This window comes from Clinocottus analis, unplaced genomic scaffold (assembly GCF_023055335.1).
Source record: "Clinocottus analis isolate CAN_PGR_092001 unplaced genomic scaffold, fCliAna1.0.p SCAF_68, whole genome shotgun sequence".
NCBI classification, from domain to species: Eukaryota; Metazoa; Chordata; class Actinopteri; order Perciformes; family Cottidae; genus Clinocottus; species Clinocottus analis.
In genome coordinates, this window is record NW_027176227.1 from 70,161 (window position 1) to 75,160 (window position 5,000).

A 5,000-nucleotide genomic window follows, 5' to 3' on the forward strand; every position below is an offset into this window, starting at 1 on the left:
ACACACACACAGAGACACACACACACACATCACAGGACGGAGAGACCGGCAGCAACAAAGAGGGCGATTCTACTTTCAGAGGGCAGAAAATCAGATGAGCTGATAACGAAATAAAACTAGATGCTTCCTCCATAACGACAGCCTGAGGAGATCACAGAGGACATTCAATCAAATCTAGTTCAGAGAGAGAGAGAGAGAGAGAGAGAGAGGGGAGAGAGAGAGGGGAGAGAGAGAGAGAGAGAGAGAGAGAGAGGGGAGAGAGAGAGGGGAGAGAGAGAGAGAGAGAGAGAGAGGAAACGCCGCTGTAAAAACAATTTCACGGCTCCAAGACAGCAGCCTCTCCTTTACGGCAGCAGCCTCTCCTTTACGGCAGCAGCCTCTCCTTTACGGCAGCAGCCTCTCCTTTACAGCAACAGCAGCCTCTCCCTTACGGCAGCAGCCTCTCCTTTATGGCAACAGCAGCCTCTCCTTTACGGCAGCAGCCTCTCCTTTACGGCAGCAGCCTCTCCTTTACGGCAACAGCAGCCTCTCCTTTACGGCAACAGCCTCTCCTTTATGGCAACAGCCTCTCCTTTACGGCAACAGCAGCCTCTCCTTTACGGCAGCAGCCTCTCCTTTACGGCAGCAGCCTCTCCTTTACGGCAGCAGCCTCTCCTTTACGGCAGCAGCCTCTCCTTTACGGCAACAGCCTCTCCTTTACGGCAACAGCAGCCTCTCCTTTACGGCAGCAGCCTCTCCTTTACGGCAACAGCCTCTCCTTTACGGCAACAGCAGCCTCTCCTTTACGGCAGCAGCCTCTCCTTTACGGCAACAGCCTCTCCTTTACGGCAACAGCAGCCTCTCCCTTACGGCAGCAGCCTCTCCTTTATGGCAACAGCAGCCTCTCCTTTACGGCAGCAGCCTCTCCTTTATGGCAGCAGCCTCTCCTTTACGGCAGCAGCCTCTCCTTTATGGCAACAGCCTCTCCTTTACGGCAGCAGCCTCTCCTTTATGGCAACAGCCTCTCCTTTACGGCAGCAGCCTCTCCTTTACGGCAGCAGCCTCTCCTTTATGGCAACAGCCTCTCCTTTACGGCAGCAGCCTCTCCTTTACGGCAGCAGCCTCTCCTTTATGGCAACAGCCTCTCCTTTACGGCAGCAGCCTCTCCTTTACGGCAGCAGCCTCTCCTTTACGGCAGCAGCCTCTCCTTTATGGCAACAGCCTCTCCTTTACGGCAGCAGCCTCTCCTTTACGGCAGCAGCCTCATCTTCTGCCAATAAAATGAACTTCTATAAACTTCTATTCCCTTGATTTAGTTTCTCTTGAAAGGGAACCAACGTCCTTCATGTCTACGTCGTTCCTTTACTTCACTGCCAAGGAGAAAGAATAAGAACGCCTCCCGGCTGAGACCCGAGGAGCCGCCGGGCTCTGACCCGTCTGACCCGTCTGACCCCTCTGACCCCTCTGACCCGTCTGACCCCTCTGACCCCTCTGACCCGTCTGACCCCTCTGACCCCTCTGACCCGTCTGACCCGTCTGACCCCTCTGACCCGTCTGACCCCTCTGACCCCTCTGACCCCTCTGACCCGTCTGACCCCTCTCACCCCTCTCACCCGTCTGACCCGTCTGACCCGTCTGACCCGACCTCTGAGGAGGGACTGCAAGTGAATTACAGCGACGGCGGCTCCTCGTGGAAGAAGCGAGAGAGTGAAGAAAGACGAACGGGGACGGAGGGATAGAAAGAGATTTGCAGTTCCTGTGACGCAAAGGACGCGAAGAAAAGCAGCAGCGGCATCGAGGAAGAGTGAGACGATGCATGTGAGAGGAGAGAGGGGAGGAAGAGGGGAATACAGAGCAGAGTCTGAGGGAGGGGGGGAGGGAAGGAGGGAGGGAAGGAAGGAGGGATAGAGGGAGGGAGGGAAGGAGAGAGGGAGGGAGGGAGGGAGGGAAGGAAGGAGGGATGGAGGGAAGGAGAGAGGGAGGGAGGGATGGAAGGAAGGAGGGATGGAGGGAAGGAGGGAGGGAAGGAAGGAGGGATGGAGGGAAGGAAGGAGGGATGGAGGGAAGGAGGGAGGGAGGGAGGGAAGGAAGGAGGGATGGAGGGAAGGAAGGAGGGATGGAGGGAAGGAGGGAGGGAGGGAGGGAAGGAAGGAGGGATGGAGGGAGGCAGTCAGAGGGAGCCCCCCCTCATGAGCTCAGTGTTCACCACCAGCAGCCAGAGCGCCGGGTGGCATCCGGCCGGCAGAGCCCTCACAGCGCTGCTGGCATGGCGGCCGCTGAGGGAACGTCCTGGCTGCGTTTCCAGCCAGCGTGGGAATACAGTGAATTCCTTCATCTTTTCCCGCCGCGTCAGAGACGACTCGGTGCTTTCGCTCATTGTCTCTCTGAAACTCTCAGACTCTATCAGAGCCACCAACTCTCACGCTTTCGCCGTGTGACACGCGCATTTTCATGTTTTCACTCGCTCACACGCCACACAACTAATATCTCACGCCAAAAAAAAAGTCTGGAGCGCGTTCGTTCCTTTTCAAACTCCCCGACGATAGATGGCGCTAAGGAGCGCATCTGTAAACCTATTCGCTGCATAGACATCCTGTTTACCACAAACAGACGGTCGGGACTGTGTCCTCAACTGTGGGGCCGCCGGCAGAGAGGAGCAGAGAGACGGAGGCATCGGGCTCTCAAGTCTCAGCGTTGAACGTGACTGTCACTCAATGGTCTTAAGTCCCGCCCTCCCGACACACAGCTGTTTGCTGCGGCGCGTATTTCCCGCCGTCTCATCCCCCCGTCCACAGAATCTCACGCCATGGTTTTTTGAAAAGTTGGCAGCTCTGCTCTATGATGGAGTCAGTTTGGCCAAGAGCTTAAAGACTGAAGTCGGTTTGGCCCCGAGCTTAAAGACTGAAGTCGGTTTGGCCCCGAGCTTAAAGACTGAAGTCGGTTTGGCCAAGAGCTTAAAGACTGAAGTCAGTTTGGCCCCGAGCTTAAAGACTGAAGTCAGTTTGGCCCCGAGCTTAAAGACTGAAGTCGGTTTGGCCCCGAGCTTAAAGACTGAAGTCGGTTTGGCCCCGAGCTTAAAGACTGAAGTCGGTTTGGCCCCGAGCTTAAAGACTGAAGTCGGTTTGGCCCCGAGCTTAAAGACTGAAGTCGGTTTGGCCCCGAGCTTAAAGACTGAAGTCGGTTTGGCCCCGAGCTTAAAGACTGAAGTCGGTTTGGCCCCGAGCTTAAAGACTGAAGTCGGTTTGGCCCCGAGCTTAAAGACTGAAGTCGGTTTGGCCCCGAGCTTAAAGACTGAAGTCGGTTTGGCCCCGAGCTTAAAGACTGAAGTCGGTTTGGCCCCGAGCTTAAAGACTGAAGTCGGTTTGGCCCCGAGCTTAAAGACTGAAGTCGGTTTCGGGGTCGATGTTTTGAAAGACATCAACGGGAAGCAGAAGTGCGACGCTGGAAACCACAGAACACACGGCCTCGACCTCATTTCCCAGCTGGAGCGGCTGTGTTTTGTACGTTGTAAAAAAAGAAGCTAAAATAAACACACTGCTTTGCTTCTTGCCCAACAGCACGCGGGCAGAGTTAGCCCCACCAGATGTTCCCTCAGCTTAACGCTCAAGTTCCACTTCTGGAAGTCGGCGGAGACCAAAACCGAGCTGGAAGAAGGTCGAGCGCTGCCGCTCTCCGCTCCCCACGCGGGTAAACAGTTGTTAGCTAACGCGTTCACATGTCGCGAGTCAGGTAGCTGTAACCTTTTAGAAACCGTGTGGAAATCCTCCCGCGGCCATTTTAAGTACCAGCATGCCCCATTCAGACAATCTTTTGCTGTAAAATACATTATTTTTTTATTTTTTATTTTTGAACATAACGACACGGTTTCTTGACTGAATCTCCTTCCTAACAGGACAAGACTTTGTTTTACTGTGATTGTTGTTGCAGATTCTGATTCTTTTGGTCCTAATCTTTCCATAAAGGTCTTATTGACGCTGCAGGAGCCTTTTTGGTGGAATCTGGCTCACATCATGTTGGATGTTCATAGTTACTATCAACATATCTTTATAAAGTATTTTTTTTTTTTTTTGCGGAACAAATACATACAATAAACACAAGTATTCTCTAAAACACTCCAACAGGGAAAAGGAGGTCTGGAGCCAGAATTGGTTTCCACAGTTTTTTTGTAACTTTATTGACTGGATGAAGACTTCATGACGATGGAACACTCCATTAATCACTTCCTTCAACTATTTTACACAACAGGGGCCTTTTTCTTCTTTGGATATATTTTTTCCAAACAGCGCTTTCGTTGTCAGAAAGAGATTCTGACGCAGCGAGAAGCAGCTCGCTCTCCGCCGGGGACGAGGACGCACCGGGAATAAAGTCTTCAACCAACAACCTCGTGCCCAACGGAAACGTTTGTTTTTGAAGTGCACTGTGGTGTACAACACCAGAGCGGCGACAGACGGCATCACTGCGTCCAGCCTTTCACAATAAAAGTTTGGTTCCGTTCAGGGCCCGAGGATGAAACGGCCTCCATGGATCCGGTGCGTCGGCCGTCATCAGTTTGCTCCAGACAGCCAGACTCTGCTCCGGTCAGCAGAGGAAGACGCTCAGCTCTGACTTCCTGAAAAGCTTCTGCGAGCATGGACCGCTGCCAGGAGGAAGCTCTGATGCAGTTTCCTGCTGGTGTGTGCATGTCTTTGGGGATTGAGTGTCCTGATGGGACGGAGGTCAGCATGTGAGCGACTCATTTCACTTCTGTTCCTCTACTCTTTATCTCACGTTATTAGCTGTTTCACCCCGATGGCCATCGGCTTTCTTTAAAGGCTCTGTGATTGGCTTATCTCAGTGATCTCACCGTGACAAATCTGGTTAAAAGAAGTCCTCGTGCGGCTCGAACCTCTGACCTGCTGTCTGAACGTTGGGGGACTAAAGGATGGAGGAACTCGCCTGTCGCACCGCTCGCTGCACATATCTACTCTCTGAACTCGTCCTCGGTGACGCCGCTGACATCCGCCGCTCATCCAGGTCACAGC

At 53.4% G+C, this 5,000-nt stretch overlaps 1 protein-coding gene across 6 annotated transcripts in view; it reads right to left on the reverse strand.

The window, feature by feature from the left end:
* Positions 1–5,000, reverse strand: part of chd5 (chromodomain helicase DNA binding protein 5) — a 42,373-nt gene that overhangs the window by 27,176 nt on the left and 10,197 nt on the right. The gene's annotated exons all lie outside the window — the stretch shown is intronic.